Source organism: Eurosta solidaginis, chromosome 3 (genome assembly GCF_040869045.1).
Source record: "Eurosta solidaginis isolate ZX-2024a chromosome 3, ASM4086904v1, whole genome shotgun sequence".
Lineage (NCBI taxonomy): Eukaryota > Metazoa > Arthropoda > Insecta > Diptera > Tephritidae > Eurosta > Eurosta solidaginis.
In genome coordinates, this window is record NC_090321.1 from 249,495,872 (window position 1) to 249,516,615 (window position 20,744).

Sequence of the window (20,744 nt, forward strand, 5' to 3'; positions counted from 1 at the left end):
ACGCTCCATTTTTTAAACAGCATTGAGCACTGCCTTCTAAATGACCCATGATTTTGCTATTTTGTTTTTACTATAATATTTGAAACACCCTAGGACATATAAACATATAAGCCACTAAAAGAAATATTTCCTTTGAAATAGAATAACAAACAATTTAGCAAATAACATACTTAATTATATTGACTTTGTTATAAGGGAGAACGAAAACTGTGGCTTCGTCGATTTTGAAAATTTCGGAAACTATAAAAAAGATGGGTCCGGATGAGTCTTCTTGTTTTAAAAATTTATAACTAACAATCGGCGGAAGAAGTCACAAACTGCAATGAATTTACGGAGTTATTTCGCGCTCCCCTTTGTCCATTTGAGCGGTGTCAATTCACAGCCTCGCATTGTAAAAGCCCATCTATTTTATCATTACATTATGCTTTGAAATATTTTAGGGTCGGTTCTTTGGTCAATATGGAATCAGTGATAACAGTTGCGCACTGCCTGAAAGTTTTAGTTGGTGTAACCACAACAAACGGTGATGGACAAAAGCGCAATATTGATCACAAAACGTCACATATGGATATAGCTGCAATTAAAGTGAGTTCACCCTTCATCTCGAGTTCTTCGCACTTGTATGCCTTTCTTTAATTTAGTACTGGAAGCACAATTTGTTTCACTGCAGACCTCGATATAAAGGGTGAACTCACTGTAATTTCACCTATATCAATATGTGACGTTTTGTGATCAACATTGCGCTTTTGTCCATCACCGTTTGTCATGGTTACACCAACTAAAACTTTCTGGCAATGCGCAGCTGTTATCACTTTTTCCATTTTGACCAACGAGCCAACGCAAAAATATTTCAAAGCATAATGTAATGATAAAATAGATGGGCTTTTACTATGCGAGGCTGTGAATTGACACCGCTTAAAAGGACAAACAGGAGCGCAAAATAATTCCGTAAATTGATTGCAGTTTGTGACTTCTTTCGCCGATTGTTAGTTTTAAAGTGCTTAAATGAACACTATTTATACCTTTCTTATAGTTTCAGAAATTTTCAAAACCAGGTGAACAAACAGTGTTCGTTCTACCTTATAACAAAGTCAAGATAATTAAGTTTGTTATTTGCTAAATTGTTTGTTATTCTATTTCAAAGGAAATATTTCTTTTAATTGCTTATATGTTTATAGGTCCTAGGGTGTTTCAAAATATTATAGGAAAATCATAACTGCATATTCATAGTTCATTTAGAAGACAGTGCTCAATGCTGTTTAAAACAAATGGAAACGTAAATTTTTCCACAATTTTTGAAAAAAAAAAAAAAACTATAGAAAATTTAGTATAAAAAAACCTAAATTAATTTGGTTATTTTAAATTAAGAATCTTTTTGAAAATAAGTACATTTTATAGGGAATACAAATTATCAGAATGAAATCTTTATATTTTGCCTTTGGAAGTAGACGGTTTCTGTAGGGTTCCTAAAACGGCCTTTTTTGTTGGTTCGGTCGGGACTTGTTTTGAATTAGCCTCTACAATCCGCAACAACAGTTTTTCCTCCTTGTCATTTGTTATGACTTTTTTAAGACCTTGAATAAGTTTAATAACTCTTTCTGCGATGTTATTGTCCACTTTGATTTTTTAATCACAGTTCTAGCCTCTTTTTTAACTCTGATTCGTGTTCCCATTAACTTCGGTGGTTTTTGAAAAACTTTGCATAATGTTTAGCTTAGTAAATAAGAGCATTGTTCCAATATTAGCAAAGACTGCCAATTTATATTCATCACTCAGTAAATTGGCATTACCTCTAACAATTCTTAGTGATTCAGGGACATATATCTTATTCGCAATGTTCAATTTGTTTTCATAGTTCGCTTTCTTGGAATAAAGCTGATAATCCGACCAGTTCGTCGGATAGATACCATAAATGTTACTGCAATGCTTTTTTGACAGTTTGTGTTATCTCTTCATCAATTTCGTTGTATTTTCCAACCTTTTTTCAAAAAACTAGGCCACTTAAGGCTGTGTTACTGCTGATTGGAGTCTATACCTAGCGTTTTACGTACAAAAATGCTTCAAAATGGATAAATATGTCCAAAGGTAACGCGCATGACAAGAAATAATTTATATGCTTTGCCATCCTACGAGCGTTATCTATAGGACCAGGTGCTCTCCAATCAACTTTTCATATAGGTTGCCCCAACACTAACCTCGTCAGTTCAATAAGTTGGAAGTAGTCATATCGAGACTTGCCTTTCTTACTAAGATTATGTAGCAAAGATTCCATTGAACTATTTCTTAACACAGCTTCTGCAGGAGAAAAATTAAAAAAAAAAAATACTCGAAACCAATGGCATTATGTGATGGTGACATGGCAACCATAGAGGTTCCTTATTCAGCTATTTTTCAATGAAAATGCATTCACCACTCTTGATACCATTATTGTATGCTGTTGTATTGAAGCCAGTACCAATTGCTTTATCGTCGAGATCCCATGTCATAAGAGTTTTAAGTACTGCATCTCCAGTTTCCTAAAATGTTGCACTACCCAGTTTTTGGCACCCCCAGCAATTTCTCATTTTCATCAGATAAGGAAACTAGTACTGGTTGCCTATCCACATTTTGAGAACTTAAAATTGCAGGCAAAATTTCGCAGTTTTTCGTATAGATACGTTTATCGAAATCTTATGCCCGATGAGTATATTGCACGTATTTTTATTTAGAACTGTTGATCGAGCGACATTCGCACCATCTTATATGAAAAAGTAGCCAACTTCCAACTTTTGTTGCATGCAAAGCATAAGAAGAAGAATTCGACACTTGCTTTGGCTAAGGGTGCTTTCACACTATGCAAGTGGAATTATTTTTCTCAGTTATAATTTTCTACGGTTTTTATCGTTAAAAACTACATTATAGCATATGAATAGGAGAGAAAATATGTATGTTAGCAAGTCTCTTTGTTTCATAGTGAGAATGTGCCAACAGTGCTTCGGGAAATTTCCTTTTCAAATAAACGAAATATGTTTCAATTGCTAAGTTTGAAGTTTCTTTATATTGGCAACGCAACGTCTTGCGTGATTATGGCATAAAATTGCGTTGAACGCATCTATCTGAAAACCTTCATTGAAGCTCGGCCTTTACAGCCTCATGATCGAAAACTTTATTCCGGTATGAAGCACATTCATGTCAAAAAGTTTTAAACCTTTGGTACAGAAACATCTTCGTTCTTGCTTAATACAACTTTTTCAAATTCTTTTTTGGAAGAAGGTTGATATACATAATTCATCATCAGTACCATTTTTGTATAGCTGTTAACACTTGAACTATCATCTAAGTCAACATCGGGTATACTAATAGAAGAAGACGTAGATTTTGCAGCAGCATCCGGCATTTATCTTTGTTTTTCTTCTTTTTCAAATCTTTCTGGTGCTCCTCCTTGCTTTTTAATATACTGTTTGTGTTGTTGTATTAACGATACACTCCCCGAAGGCTTTGGGGAATGCTATCGATATTGATGGTCCTTTGCCGGATATAGATCCGGTAAGTTCCGGTAACAAAGCACCATTGAAGTTCTAGCTCGACCATCTCAGGAACGATTTATATGACCACATTAAACCTTCTAGGAAATAACGCCCTCCCCACTCCCTGGTGCCATGAGGAACTTGTGGTCGCCAGAGCCTCAGCTGTTAATGAAACAGGATTCGCCACGGATAGGTGAGGTTGACAATTGGGATGGAGAAGCTATATATTGCGCTACACAATCCCTTGAATCAGTTTGGTATTTTAGTCGCCTCTTACGACAGGCACACCTACCGCGAGACTTTGTCTTGCGATAAAACGATCATTTGTTCTTCGGCCAATAGGCTTTATTTTTCTTTAAAAGTAGCCAGTGTGAACGTACACTTTATAGTTTTTCAATCCAATCCGTCGTATATTTAGTCGGGACTAGTGCTTTACTCCAAAATTTATATTTGAAGCTTTATAACAATTTTACAATTCAGTAATTTTATGCTGAAAAAGCTTAGAATGTTTAACTTCTGAATCCTGAAAACAAAAAAAAAACTTTCTAAATCAAAGTTTTACAGAACTGCCTTCCATATATTCTACAGTTCTGAAATTTTGCGTAGTTTATTTTTTTGTTATATGTAACATAATAGGAGAGTCGCTAGGTCTCTAAAAAAATTTTAAATTTTTGAACCACCCTAATACGTACATGTATTTTCACAGTTGAAATATGGTATTTATACCATGATCGCATATTTAAAGATTAAATACGGAAAAGTATACAGACCACACTAATTAACTTATATTTGTTCCCAAACTAATTATATGATCGATTGTATACTCTCATAAAACTAGAGTAAATACGGAAAAGTACACGTACCCCACTAATTAAATTCTATTTGTTTTCAAAGTAATTATGTGATCTATTGTATACTGCCATAAAACCAGAGTTGCAACACTGCTCGAAGTTAAGTGGGCTAACATAATCAGCATATTGTGTTAAGTATAAGTGAGGCGTTAATTTGTTGTGGATTTAAGGGTCTGGAGCTGGAGCTCTTTACGAGGAACTATAAGATACTACCTCTTCCAACTCCGGTGCTTGCAAACACAGCGTTTAAGAAAAGTGAGTCCGCCAACTATCTAGAGCTTACACTTGATAAGAAATCAGATTGGACACAAAACACCAGGGAACGTGTCCGTAAGGCCACGGTTGCCCACTACACATGTACAGGGGCAATTGGACGGAAATGGGGTATGTCCCCTATGATAGTGCATTGGATAAGCGGAGCCATCCGCACAACGTCAACGGAGGCTATGAATGTAATACTGAGCCTACTACCCATAGATATAATAGGCATAAAATATGGAGAATGTGCAGCTATAAGGATGACGAAACTGACCACACGGTCTCACTGTAACCATACCAAAATTCTCGACAAATTTTGCATACCAGCAGGGATAGATTTTTGCAAACCATATAGCAGCTTTAACAAGTGATAAGAGATATTAATCCCTGAGAGGGAACAGTGGGCGAATGACCCAGATCGGCCCACTGATAGCATTCAGATCTACACAGATGGATCTAAACTGGATAACAAGGCCAGAGGGGGTGTCTATTCGGAACGGTTGGACATACAAAGATCGTTTCGCCTTACGGATCACTGTAGCGTATTTTCGGCAGATCTTGTGGCCATACAAGACGCTGTGTACTACCTAAGGCAGAAGGTAGTCTCTCAGAAGCATACTTATATTTTCTCAGACAGTCAAGCAGCGCTTAAAGCCCTTGACTCCGTCACAACTAATTATGAAACTGTAGTAGGCTGCCACAGATCACGTGATGCCTGAATAATTTACTCTGCATCTGGTATGTGTTCAGGGGCAAAGAGGTATACCAGGTAATGAGATGGCGGGTGAGGTTGCAATAAAGGGTACCTCCGTTCCACTTTCGCTATACCTGCAAGCTAAAGATAAAGGAGGCTCTTCTGATGGAAGCAAAAGCTAGGTGGAAGCATCAGATCCCACACGGCAAAATGGAATGAGAAGAGATCGTGTGAGCTTCTAACCCTCCGTAAGAGGGATCTTTCCTTAGTTGTGGGTCTTCTCACTGGTCACGTCTGTATTGGACCGCATGCGGAAAGGATTGGCGCTCCATTTAATGAATGTTGTAGAAGCTGCGGCAACGTAGAAGAGCTTAAAACTGTTAAGCATCTACTTGCGAATGTCCAGCGCTCGGTAGAAAAAGGCAAGGTTTCATGGGCAAGATGTTTCATGTAGATCTGACTGATATAGCTGAGGTCAATACAAGACGCCCAGTTAGCTTCACAAACTCAACGAAGTGGTTTGATTAGGAGAGTAGGAACAAATCCGTGTGGTTTCACAATTGGCCTATAAAGGCCTAGGTAAGCCGCTCCGATGCGGACGGCGGCCACTTGAACCTAACCTTACCCAACCTAAGGGTCCGTTCATCTTTTCCATATTCGAAAAATTTAATGAGTTCTATACGGCTTCTGTTCATTCAATTCAATTTCAAACTGGAAATGTTACGGAATTTGAGGATTGCTGGAAGAATATATTGTAACGAATGTTAGCAACACTGAGCGATGCTATCGTCTCTAAGCCGATGCTAAGCAGTGACGTGAATTCACATCCATAGATCAATCATTATGTATCTACATAAACGAAACAATAATTGCGCCTACACATATGTACCATGTACGTATACGAGCAGCGGAGGGTCAATGCACAAACACAAGCATATATCTGAGATACTCCTATAAGTATGCAATGAGAAAAACTATAAAATTGTGAGATTGTAGTTACAGCTGAGAAGTTTGAGAGCTGCTGGACTATTAGATTCTGGAAGCACCTAGAAGATGCGAGTATAAAAGGTGGCAATTGTAGAGGCGCTGGAATTCAGTTTGATTTGAGTTGTCAAGAAGTTTCGATTCAGACGCTATCTAACGAGCAATAGCAGTATTATTTTGATAGTAGAATTTCATTTGAGCTACCAATAAGTTTGGTTATTAAGCAAGTAAGCAAAGTATAAGTGTTATTGTGAAGTACTTTAATAAAGGCCATTTTCCCATTATTCAATATTGGAGTTATTTATTCAACAATTTAGTTATTCGAACTTAGCAGAAGGGCAAATAAGAGATTTGCAAGTAAATTCCTTACAATATATTTGGTGGGGATATTTAAACATGAAATCAGCAGGTCAAACAGGGCTTCGTGGAAAAAGCGAACGATAGATAAAGTCCAGGAACTGATGAAAAAGGAGGACGGGAAATGGTAACACATTGATAGTCAGACGGTTCCATCAGGATATGATGCTGAAGAATTCTGTAACAGCGTCTTTTAGTTTACTTACTTATTTGGCGCTTAACCGTCTAAACGGTTATGGCCGTCCAATAAGGCGCGCCAGTCGCTCCTTCGCTCCGCCAACCGGCGTCAATTGGTCACACCAAGGGAGTTTAAATCGTTTTCCACCTGGCCCTTCCAACGATGTGGGGGCCGCCCTCTACCTCTGCTTCCATAGGCGGGTTCCGATAGAAACACTTTCTTGGCCGGAGCATCATCTTTCATTCGCATAACATGGCCTACCCAGCGCAGCCGCTGTGTTTGAATTCGCTGGACTATGTGGATGACTGCGTAGAGCTCGTACATCTCATCATTAAATCTTCTTCGGTACTCGCCATCGCCAACGCGTAGAGGTCCATAAATCTTTCGAAGAACTTTTCTCTCGAACACTCCCAAAGCCGCTTCATCTGCCGTTATCATATAATATAATGTAATGTAATGTATTTATTTATTACGGCTTTCCTAAGCCTAACTTAAATCTATTTTACATGTTTATAATTGTCTTCTGGACTATGCAATCTAGAATAGTTACATCTATGTCCTACCTTGGAGTACTATGGATGGGAGACTTCCAGATCATGCGAACAAAGTGTTGTGCTAGTGTAGTATGTAGGCATTTTACGCATGTTAGTAAAGCGCGAAGGCAACTTCTGCACGGTGATGCACTGAGTTAATCGAGTGATGCGTTTCAGTATGTGCTTCGGCAACCTTTTTTGTATGCGTACAAGAGCTTGGAAGTCTTGGCGCCACATAGCAGAATAGTTTCCGCTGCACTTCTATCGATGCTATGGAAGCCCGCATGTCCAGCACTAAATTGGTAGTGTTCTGCAATAATTGTACAATTTTTGTTTAAATTTATTGGAATGACATGATTTAATATCATTCGGTAGTTCATTATAAGATTTAAGACCTTTATAATACAGATTACATTTGTCTGCTTCAGTTTTATAAGCCGGCAGATTAAAATCATTTTTATTACGAGTATTTACAGAATGCATATCTTTTACATATTTTATATTAGTCCTCAAATACGCAGGCAAAGTTCCTTCTATTATGTTTTTAATAAATTTCATGGTATAACAAAAAAGTTGCTGTCTAATGCTAAGCCATAGGTGTGTCATATCGTTTTTTGAGAATGAATCTCGTAGCTCGGTACTGTTGCTTTTGTAGCTTGTATATCTGACTATCTCGCAAGATGAAAAATATAGTTGGGCAATAAATAAAATGAGGTTCGATTATAGATCTATAGACGATGATTTTATACTTTCTATTTAAATATCTGCCGGTTCGTTTTGTAAAATATAACTTTTCCGCTATTTTTCCTACCGTATAATCCACGTGCTCGTTGAATTTCAGCTTATCATCTATTTTTATTCCCAAGTATTTTATGGTGTGACTTTTTCAATAACTAATTGATTTGATTATTTATATTTAAGTTTTGTAGCTCACTGTTTTGAAAATTGCGTCTAGATATAACCATAAATTTCGTTTTATTGACATTCTCTTTCAGTCTGTTTACGCATATCATGGTCTATGCCTCTGCCCCATATAGCAGGACGGGTCGACAAGTGACTTGTAGAGTATGCACAAACACATGCAGATATCTGAGATTCTCCCAAAAGTATGCAATTGTAATTGGGGAAGTGTCGCTCACAAATACAAGCATATGAGAAGCTATATACGTGCATCTGTAGTTATAATTATATGGCGGTGACTAAGTAAATTCTGGAAGCGCCTAGAAGATGCCACGAGGAAATCACAGAGTATAAAAGCACCAGCGGTAGAGGCGCTACAAGCAGTTTTCAGTTAAGCACGCTATCTGTCGGGCAATAGATCTGTTTCATTTAAGCTATCAGTCATTTTGGTTATTAAGCCAGCTAGTTGCAAAGTATAAGTGTTATTGTGAAGTACTTTAATAAAGGCCATTTTTCCATTATTCAATATTGGAGTTATTTATGCAACAGTTTAGTAATACGAACTTAGCAAAAGAGCAAATAAGAGGATTTGCAGTAAATTCGTTACAATATCAATGTCATCAGCATATGCCAGTAATTGCTTGCTTTTATATAATATTGTTCCAGTGCGGTTAAGTTCTGCAGCTAGTATAATTTTCTCCAGCATCAAATTAAAGAAATCGCACGATAGGGGGTCACCCTGTGTGAAACCTCGTTTAGTTTCGAACGGCTCGGAGAGGTCCTTCCCAATTCTGACTGAGCTGAGCTCAACGTTATTTTGCACAGCCGTATAAGTTTTGCGGGGAAACCAAATTCAGACATAGCGGCATATAAGCAGCTCCTTTTCGTGCTGTCGATGGCGGCTTTAAAGTCGACGAAGAGGTGATGTGTGTTGATTCTCTTTTCACGGATTTTTTCCAAGATTTGGCGCATTGTGAAAATATGGTCGATGGTAGATTTACCAGGTCTGAAGCCGCACTGATAAGGTCCAATCAGCCGGTTCACAGTGGGCTTCAATCTTTTGCACAATACACTTGAAAGGACCTTATATGCGATATTAAGAAGGCTTATTCCACGATAGTTGGTGCATTTTGCAGTATCCCCCTTCTTGTGGACTGGACAAAGAACACTTAGATTCCAATCGTCGGGCATGCACTTGTCCGCCCATATTTGGGTAAGAAGCAGCTGCATGCGCCTTACCAACTCCTCGCCGCCGTACTTGAATAGCTCAGCAGGCAATCCATCAGCGTCCACGGCCTTGTTGTTTTTCAATCTGGTTATTGCTATTCTAACTTCGTCATAATCGGGCGGGAGGACATATATTCCATCATCATCGATTGCGGGTTCGGGTTCGTCATCTCTGCACGGTAAATCGCTGCCTCCATTTAGAAGAGCAGAGAAGTGTTCCCTCATTAATCTAAGCACTATCTGGACATCAGTTACAAGGTCGCCGTTTTCGTTCCTACAGGAGTTTTCCCCGGTCTTAAAACCTTCCGTCTGTCGCCGTATTTTTTGGTAAAATTAAGTGTACCGAAATAATCGGGATGAAGAGCTGAGTAGATTTAGCCATGTCCGTCTGTCGCGTCTGTCTGTTTGTATGCAAACTAGTCCCTCAATTTTTGAGATAACTTAATAAAATTTTGTGAGCGGGTGTATTTGGGTGTCCGATTAGACATTTGTCGGAACCGGCCGGATCGGACCACTATAGCATATATCCTCCATACAAACGATTTTTCATAAAAAGAGGATTTTTTTCATACCTTCCTCAATTTATCAGATTGAAGCGTCAAACTTCACCATATACTTTCGTATATTGCACACATTGTTGTCTGAAAAAGATCGGTCGTATATATAGTATATATCCCCACAACTGGTTGTTGAGATAAGAACCTTTTCGTAATTACTGCCCTATTTTATGAGCAAGAGGCTTCAAATTTCAACGAATTGTTACGTATATAGCATACATTGTTGTCTACATACGTTTACGTCATATATTGTTGAAATACGTGATTCGTAGTCATAGTTTTAACATGCAGACCACAAAAAACCTGAAACTTTGCATCCTTACACAAAGTACCTACCTATTTTTATACTCAGTTGAGCATAGCTCACAGAGTATATTAACTTTGATTGGATAACGGTTGGTTGTACATATATAAAGGAATCGAGATAGATATAGACTTCCATATATCAAAATCATCAGTATCGAAAAAAAAATTGATTGAGCCATGTCCGTCCGTCCGTCCGTCTGTCCGTTACCACGATAACGTGAGTAAATTTTGAGGTATCTTGATGAAATTTGGTATGTAGGTTTCTGGGCACTCAGATCGCTATTTAAAATGAACGATATCGGACTATAACCACGCCCACTTTTTCGATATCGAAAAACTGAAAAAGTGCGATAATTCATTACCAAAGACGGATTAAGCGATGAAACTTGGTAGGTGAGTTGAACTTATGACGCAGAATAGAAAATTAGTAAAATTTTGGACAATAGGCGTGGCACAGCCCACTTTTAAAAGAAGGTAATTTAAAGTCGTAGAAGATATCATAATGAAATTTGGCAAAAACGGTACACCTATTACTGTATGTATGCTTAATAAAAATCAGCAAAATCAGAGAACGGCCATGCCCACTTTAAAAAAAAAATTTAAGTCAAATTTTAGCAAAAAATTTAATATCTTTACAGTATATAAGTAAATTATATCACCATTCAACTCCAGTAATGATATGGTGCAACAAAATACAAAAATAAAAGAAAATTTCAAAATGAGCGTGGCTCCGCCCTTCTTCATTTAATTTGTCTAGGATACTTGTAATGCGGTAAGTCGAACAAAAATTTACTCTCGGACGATAACTGTTTTCTGTGAAAAAGGGCGAAATCGGTTGAAGCCACGCCCAGTTTTTATACACAGTCGACCGTCTGTCCTTCCGCTCGGCCGTTAACACAATAACTTGAGCAAAAATCGATATATCTTTACTAAACTCAGTTCACGCACTTATCTGAACTCACCTTGTATTGGTATAAAAAATGGTCGAAATCCGACTATGGCCACGCCACTTTTTCGATATCGAAAATTACGAAAAATGAAAAAATGCCATAATTCTATACCAAATAAGAAAAAAAGGATGAAACATGGTAATTGGATTGGGTTATTGACGCAAAATATAACTTTAGAAAATTACTTTGTAAAATGGGTGTGACACCTACCATATAAAGTAGAAGAAAATGAAAAAGTTCTGCAAGGCGAAATCAAAAGCCCTTGGAATCTTGGCAGGAATACTGTTCGTGGTATTACATATATAAATAAATTAGCGGTATACGACAGATGATGTTCTGGGTCACCCTGGTCCACATATACAACTCCACCTATAGCACTAAGGCCCATGCCCTTTTAAAATACTCATTAACACATTTCGTTTGATACCCATATTGTACAAACGCATTCTAGAGTGAACCCTGGTCCACCTTTATAACGATATCTCGAAAAGGCGTCCACCCATATGACTAAGGCCCACTCCCTTTTAAAATACTCATTAACACCTTTTTTTTGATACCCATATCATACAAACAAATTCTAGAGGCACCCCTGTTCCACCTTTATGGCGATATCTCGAAAAGGCGTCCACATATAGAACTAAGGCCCACTCCCTTTTAAAATACTCATTAACACCTTTCATTTGATACCCATCTCGTACAAGCAAATTCTAGAGTCACCCCTGGTCTACCTTTATAACGTATTCTAGAGTGAACCCTGGTCCACCTTTATAACGATATCTCGAAAAGGCGTCCACCTATAGAACTAAGGCACACTCCCTTTTAAAATATTCATTAACGCCTTTAGTTTGATACCCATATCCTACAAACACATTCCAGGGTTACCCTAGGTTCATTTTCCTACATGGTGTTTTTCCTTATTTTGTCTCCATAGCTCTCAGCTGAGTATGTAATGTTCGGTTACACCCGAACTTAGCCTTCCCTACTTGTTTATTTTATATTTATCTTAAAAAGTGTTTAGGTATGTACATCTGTTCACTATATATTTCTTATCTTATACATCCGATTATTTAGAGATTACGAACGGGATAAGATAATTGTTCATCCCCATTCATGAAAGGTATGAAGTCTTTGCACAGCCGAAGATAGTCCCGTCCTTACTTATTTCTTCCCGAAAAGGCGTATCGCTTCCCTTTTCAACTCACGATAGCGTTCACACACTCCTCTTGTTGCGCTCCCTTCCAAAGTAGCCCTGTAGGCAGCGTCTGTTCTTTTTATTGCTACGTTGCATTCTTCATCGTACCAGTTATTTTTCGTAGCCCCAGGTAACCAATTTTTTCCTCGGCGGCAGTACGAAATGCTTTGGAGATATGCTCCCACTGCTCCTGTATTCCTTCAGGCTGATTTGTGCTCTCAGAGAGCGGGTGTGAGAGTCGAGTTGCGACAACGTCTTTTGCCTAGTTCAAATCACTGGATCTAGCTATGTTGCATGTGGAACGATTGTACAATGGCTTAGAACAATCTTTGAGGGTTGCATAAAACTGAACAATGGCTCGAAAAGTCATCGTACCGGAAGCAGGAAGATCCAGTCATCTTCACCCGCAAGAAATCAGGCTTATTAGTTGGGCATCTTTTTTTCTTAAAACTCTAGAGAAATTAATTGTTGGGGTGTGGTGGTAGCGTGCGCTGCCTACCATACCGAAGATACTGGGTTCAACTTGGCAACTACTTGGCTCTGATTGTATTTCTGCCATTAAACACTTCTCATAGAAAACACGTCTGCCTTACAAATGCCATACGGGGTCGGCGTAAAACACACATATATAGTGCTGCAAATTTTTAGGAAAAAATTGGACGAAATTGGAAATTGGAGCAGCTTGGCCTAAATTCTCTTTAGAGGTATATCACGCCTTGTATTTATATCTATATATATAAAAATGAAATGATGTTCGTTCCTGTCCATGTTTTGCTGCCGATACGAGGCCAATTTTATTCGTTCTTTTGCATATTATAGGGATCAAATTGGGGAAAGGTTTTTCGCAAAAAAAAAAATTTATTATATCTTGAGATATAGGTCGAAACGTGGACCCAGATAACCCTACGATGTGTTTGTATAATATGGGTATCAAATGGAAGCTTCTGATGAGTACTTTAATATGGGGTACTTTTCGTACACCTAGCTGACTAGGGTCTCGAGATATAGGCCAAAGTGTGGACCCGGGTACTCCAAGAATGTGTTTGTACAATATGGGTATCAAATGAAAGCTGGTGATGAGTGCTTTAGCAGGGGGTAATTTTCATACATATGGGTGACTAGGGTCTCAAAATATTGCCCAACACGTGGATCAGAATAACCTTAGGATGTGTTTTTACATTATGGGTATCAATATTCACATATGAGTTTAAAAAATATCAAATGGGGCGTTATATAAGCAGTAACGAAGCGATATGGCGAATTTTTTCATTCCCAAAACACGAAAGACATCCAACTGTCGTTCATTTAGCGGTTCACCTTGAAAATGGCCAACATGTTTATTTTACTCCTGAAAATGCAGCGCTTAGAGCAACAAGTGCACCGTCTACAACTTTGACTGCCTCTTTTCATTTATGTCAATCGGACGATTTTGCAAGAACATTGCTATATGCAGAAGTGCCACAATATTTCACATGGGATTAATCCAGGAAAAAATTTCAAAGGCGAAAACAAGGAAAACCAGTTCAAGGTCATCCTAATATCTTCTCAACAGATGCATTAGGACGCATTTATTCAGTTCATCCAAATAATACTGAGTGTTTTTACTTGCGATTGTTGTTAATTAATGTTCGTGGCCCAACATCATTCCAAGCTTTAAGAACAATTAGTGGTTAATTGTGTGCTACATGTCGTGAAGCATGTCAACAATTAAATTTGTTGGAGGATGATAAGCATTGGGAAGATACGCTTGCCGTTTCAGCTGTAATAGCCCGTCCACATCAAATACGGACATTATTTTCGATAATAATTGCAATGTGCTCCCCATCTAATCCATTGGAATTATGGAATAATTTCAAAGATTATATGGCAGATGATATTTTAAACCAAATGCATCGAAATACTGCAAATTATGAGTTGGAATTCACACTGGAAATTTACAATGAAGCATTGACAAGGATTGACGACATTTGTTTGTCGATGTGAAACAAATCGTTAGAACAATTGGGCATGCCAGTAGCAAATCGTCCAATGCATGATATGTTCAATCGAGAACTGGAGCGTGAATACCATTATGATTGTAATGAACTAAACACATTTTTAACATCAAATTTAACGAAATTGAATGACCAACAGCAACATGTTTATGATACAATCATGAATAATGTTAGCCATGGAACTGGTGGATTGTTTTTCTTGGATGCTCCAGGGGAAACAGGCAAGACCTTTTTGATTTCATTGATATTAGCAACAATGTGATCAGATAATAACGTTGAATTGGCACTCGCTTCTTCCGGAATTGCGGCTACATTACTGGAAGGCGGTCGCACAGCACATTCTGCATTAAAGTTGCCTTAGAATATGCAGGTAAATGAAACACCAACACCTAATATTTCGAAAACATCTGGAATGGCAAAAGTTCTTAAAGTATGTAAGCTCATCGTATGGAACGAGTGCACTATGGCACACAAGAAATCGTTGGAAGCAATTGATAGAACTTTGGAAGATCTTCGAGGTAGCCAAACAGTCTTTGGGGGTGCCATGATTTTATTGGCTGGAGATTTCAGGCAAACATTACCTGTGATCCCAAAATCCACGGCTGCAGATGAAATCAATGCATGTTTAAAATCATCGTATTTATGGAGACACGTAAACACGCTTACTCTTACTACAAAAGTACGTGTTCAACTACAAAACGATTCGTCAGCAGCTGAATTTTCACAGCAATTACTGAAAATCGGAAATGGCCAAATGTCTGTCGATCCAAAAGGAATGGTTATATTGCCTAACAATTTCTGCACTTTTTCACAGTCTAAAGAGGCATTGATACAGAGTGTATTTCAAAACATAGTTCAACATTACAAAAACTAGGATTGGCTCAGCGAAAGAGCAATTTTAGCTCGGCAAAATAAGGACATCAATGATATAAACGCGGCTATTATGGATCAAATACCTGGTGACATAGTTGCATATAAGTCAATGGACACTATTACTAATCAAGATGATGTCGAAAATTATCCAACAGAATTCCTAAACTCACTCGATTTGCCAGGCGTACCACCTCATTATTTACGATTATAAATTGGAGCACCGATTATTATGCTGCGCAACATTACTGTGTCAAAATTTTAGAAATAAGATTTTTCAATTAGTGGGGTCGCCCCTCGGCTGTGTTTGGCAAGCGGTACGGGTGTATTTCTGCCATGAAAAGCTGTCAGTGAAAGCTCATCTGCCTTGCAGATGCCGTTGGGAGTCGGCATTTGTAGGGAAAATCAAGAGGAGCACGACGCAAATTGGAAGATAAGCTCGGCCTTCGATTTCTTCGGTAGGTTATCGCGTCTTACATTTATTTATTTTTAAGATTACTGTGCCACGGCTTTGCAATGTTACCAGACTCGCTGCGAAGAAGCTAATGGGTAACGTTATCGAAGCAACAATTTTGAAAGGAAGTACAAAGGAGAAGACGTTTTGATACCCAGAATTCCACTGATTTCGACGGATTTACCAGTCGATTTCAAACGTTTGCAGTTCCCTATTTGCCTTGCCTTCGCTATGAAAATTAATAAGGCACAAGGACAGTCTCTACAAATGTACGGTGTTAATTTATAATACCCAATTTTTTCTCATGGAGAATTGTATGTAGCTTGCTCACGATTAGGCAAACCATCGCCATTATTCAATTACGCGAAAGATGGGAAAACCAAAAATGTTGACTACCAAAAAGTGTTACAATAAAGTTCGAATGAAATTGTATCAAAGAATTTGCTTTGTTTCGTATTAATTTTATTCTCTTTCAGCAAATCATTGAATTTATCGCCACGCGAAGCGGGCGAGGGTACGCTAGTTTTATATAAAATGGAATGTTACTGGAGCACTATTCCCTTTAGCATAACATGCTTACACCAAATGCAAATTAAAACTGCATTGCATAGAGTGGTCATAAAAGAAGTAAGAAAGACTAACTTCGGGTGTAACCGAACATTACATACTCAGCTGCCAAATTACAGCTTGCAAAACTTTTAAATTATCGTCTTTTAAAAGTGGGCGGTATTGCGCCCATTGTCCAAAATTTTACTAGTTTTCTATTCTGCGTCATAAAGTCAACCCACCTACCAAGTTTCATCGCTTTATCCGTCTTTGGTTATGAATTATTGCACTTTTTCTGTTTTTCGAAATTTTCGATAGCGAAAAAGTGGGGGTGGTTATAGTCCGATTTCGTTCATTTTAAATAACGATCTGAGATGAGTGCCCAGGAACTTACATACCAAGTTCCATAAAGAAACCGCAAAATTTACTCAAGTTATCGTGTTTACGGCCAGACGGACGGACGGACATGTTAAAATGAATTTCCTTTTTCGCCCAGATCATTTTGATAAATAGAAATCTATATCTATCTCGATTAGTTTATGCTGATACCCCGTAATCTTTATGCGAACCAAATTAATATACTCTGTGAACTCTGCTCAGCTGAGTATAAAAAGAGAAAGGAGCACCAGGAGTATGTACTGAGCATTGCCGTAGCCGTAGGGGTTTACCCTTCTGCCTTGGAAAGCTTCACAGTGAAAACTCGTCTACCTTGCAGATGCCTTTCGGAGTCGGCATAAAACAAGTAGGCTCTGTCCCGCCAATTTGTGTGAAAAATTAAAAAGGAGCACGCCCAAAATTGGAAGACAAGCTCGGCCTTAAATCTGTTCAGAGGTTATCGTGCATTACATTTATTTCTTTATAACTAATTTCCATACCTTTGTTGGAGTTTGTGATTCTGGAAAATAGACACATAGTTTTCTTTTACCACCATATGCAGAAATCGTCTCCCACTCTACCTATGCCAAAAACGATCTCAATTTATGCTCAAGTTATGGAGTTATTGGACTGAACTTTGTCGATCTTAAACATGTAGACCATAAGCGCTTGGTAAAGTATAGGGGAAAAGTTTCGAGGTAAAGTATCGATACTTTACTCAGTACTTGGAAAAAAACATCGAGTAATTTTTGGAAAAGTATCGGTACTACTCACTCAGTACTCGTATCGTTCTATCACTTGTCAGAAGGAGCTCGCTCGCGCCACTTCCCTGTGTTGGAGGTTAATCTGTAAGAATCGCAGCGCCATTGAGATGTTTGTGTTTCTTCTTATTCTCCGCCACTGCGCTCATACAATGGATTTTCACAGCTGATCGCAGGCTCTGGAAGTCCGTTTCCACCTCCTCTGCTGGCAGCGTCTTATGGGTATTTTTAGGGCTAGCAGCATCATTGAACTGATTGTACGCTACCAGCACCGCCGCCTTTACGTCTATACGCTCGTAATTTGATGCTAGTTCCAGGTTCTCGAGGTCCCTTTCTGCCTACCCTGCTCTAAGCGTATTGGGGTTAGTGTCACAGTTTTCCAGGAAAATAAGCTATATAAACAAAGTCATTGTGAACAAGATGTCTGTCCCTGGATCGCTAAGAATGGTTAGAGGAATTGCTAATATACTAAGTGATGAATGTGAATTGACAATGCTGTTGTTTTTTCAAAAGAACACCCACGTTAATGGGAACAGGAGCCAGAGTTAAAAAAGAGGCTAGAAGTATAGATAATAAAATCAAAGTGGTCAATAATATCTCCGAAGATTTATTAAACTTACTCAAGATTTTAACAAAGTCATAACAAATTATGAGGAGGAAAACCAGTTCCGAATATACCAACAACAAAGGCCGTTTTTGAAAGCCTGCAGAAACCATATATTTATTTTTAAAAATATACTTAAATTGAAATAACAAATAAATTAAGGTTTTTGTATATTAAATTTGCTATTCTTTTTCTCAGAAGTTGTAGAAAAATTTACGCTCCATTTTTTAAACAGCATTGAGCACTGCCTTCTAAATGACCCATGATTTTGCTATTTTGTTTTTACTATAATATTTGAAACACCCTAGGACATATAAACATATAAGCCACTAAAAGAAATATTTCCTTTGAAATAGAATAACAAACAATTTAGCAAATAACATACTTAACTATATTGACTTTGTTATAAGGGAGAACGAAAACTGTGGCTTCGTCGATTTTGAAAATTTCGGAAACTATAAAAAAGATGGGTCCGGATGAGTCTTCTTGTTTTAAAAATTTATAACTAACAATCGGCGGAAGAAATCACACACTGCAATGAATTTACGGAATTATTTCGCGCTCCTCTTTGCCCTTTTGAGTGGTCTGAATTCGCAGCCTCGTATTATTAAAGCCCATATATTCTATCATTTAATTATACTTTGAAATATTTTTGCGTCGGTTCTTTGGTCAATATGGAATCAGTGATAACAGTTGCGCATTGCCTGAAAGTTTTAGTTGGTGTAACCACAACAAACGGTGATGGACAAAAGCGCAATGATGATGACAAAACGTCACATATGGATATAGGTGCAATTAAAGTGAGTTCACCCTTTATCTCGAGTTCTTCGCACTTGTATGCCTTTCTTTAATTTAGTACTGGAAAGCGCAATTTGTTTCACTGTCAAGGGTGAACTCACTGTAATTTCACCTATATCAATATCTGACGTCTTGTGATCAACATTGCGCTTTTGTCCATCACCGTTTGTCATGGTTACACCAACTAAAACTTTCTGGCAATGCGCAGCTGTTATCACTTTTTCCATATTGACCAAAGAGCCAACGCAAAAATATTTCAAAGCATAATGTAATGATAAAATAGATGGGCTTTTACAATGCGAGGCTGTGAATTGACACCGCTTTAAAGGACAAACAGCAGCGCAAAATAATTCCGTAAATTGATTGCAGTTTGTGACTTCTTTCGCCGATTGTTAGTTTTAAAGTGCTTAAATGAACACTATTTATACCTTTCTTATAGTTTCAGAAATTTTCAAAACCAGGTGAACAAACAGTGTTCGTTCTACCTTATAACAAAGTCAAGATAATTAAGTATAATATTTGTAAAATTATTTGTTATTCTGTTTCAAAGGAAATATTTCTTTTAATTGCTTATATGTTGCTTATATGTTTATAGGTCCTAGGGTGTTTCAAAATATTATAGGAAAATCATAACTGCATATTCATAGTTCATTTAGAAGACAGTGCTCAATGCTGTTTAAAACAAATGGAAACGTAAATTTTTCTACAATTTCTGAAAAAAAAAAAACAATAGAAAAGTTATTATAAAAAAACCTAAATTAATTTGGTTATTTTAAATTAAGAATGTTTTTGAAAATAAGTACATTTTATAAGGAATACAAATTATCAAAATGAAATCTTTATATTTTGCCTTTGGAAATAGACAGAAATCGTCTTAGGCTTTCTAAATCGACCTTTTTGTTTTTGTTTCAGTCGGAACTTGTCTGTGATTAGCCTCTAAAATCTGCAGCAACTGTTTTTCCTCCTCATCATTTGTTATGACTTTGTTAAAATCTTGAATAAGTTTAACACCTCTTTCGGTGATGTTATTGACCAATTTGATTTTATAAACCACAGTTCTAGCCTTTTTTTTAACTCTGACTCATGTTCCCATTAACTTGGGTGTTTTTTGAAAAACTTTGCTTAATGTTTAGCTTAGTAAATAAGAGCATTGTTCCACTATTAACAAAGACTGCCAATTTATATTCATCACTCAGTAAATTGGCATTACTTTTAACAATTCTTATTGATTCAGGGACATATATCTTATTCGCAATGTTCAATTTGTTTTCATAGTTCGCTTTCTTGGAATAAAGCTGATAATCCGACCAGTTCGTCGGCTAGGTACCATAAATGTTACTGCAGCTGCTGGCAGTTTATGTTATCTCTTCATCAATTTCGCTGTATTTTCCAACCTTTTTTCAAAAAACTAGGCCACTTAAGGCTGTGTTACTGCTGATTGTAGTCTATATCTAGCGTTTTACGTACAAAAATGCTTCAAAATGGATAAATATGTCCAAAGGTAACGCGCATGACAAGAAACAATTTATATGCTTTGCCATCCTACGAGCGTTATCTATAGGACCAGGTGCTCTCCAATCAACTTTTCATATAGGTTGCCCCAACACCAACTTCGCCAGTTCAATAAGTTCGAGGTAGTCATATCGAGACTTACCTTTCTTACTAAGATGATGTAGCAAAGATTCCATTGCACTATTTCTTAACAGAGCTTCTGCAGGAGAAAAAATTGAAAAAAAAATACTCGAACTTAAAATAGCAGGCAATATTTCGCTGTCTCAATTAACAAAAATTGGTTCTTTGATATCTTCTGGGTAAGACATCTTATCTGTCGAAAATGTGCCTTGCTGCT

The 20,744-nt window shown here is 37.6% G+C and overlaps 1 protein-coding gene and 1 long non-coding RNA gene across 17 annotated transcripts in view; both read right to left on the reverse strand.

The window, feature by feature from the left end:
- ASPP (Ankyrin-repeat, SH3-domain, and Proline-rich-region containing Protein) overlaps window positions 1-20,744 on the reverse strand; it is a 504,012-nt gene that overhangs the window by 369,500 nt on the left and 113,768 nt on the right. The window lies entirely within an intron of this gene.
- Window positions 17,513-19,264, reverse strand: LOC137247071 (uncharacterized). The gene is made up of 3 exons (XR_010951770.1): window positions 18,483-19,264; window positions 18,114-18,197; window positions 17,513-18,050 (listed from the first exon to the last, which is right to left on the reverse strand). It is a non-coding gene; the product is annotated as an uncharacterized lncRNA (long non-coding RNA).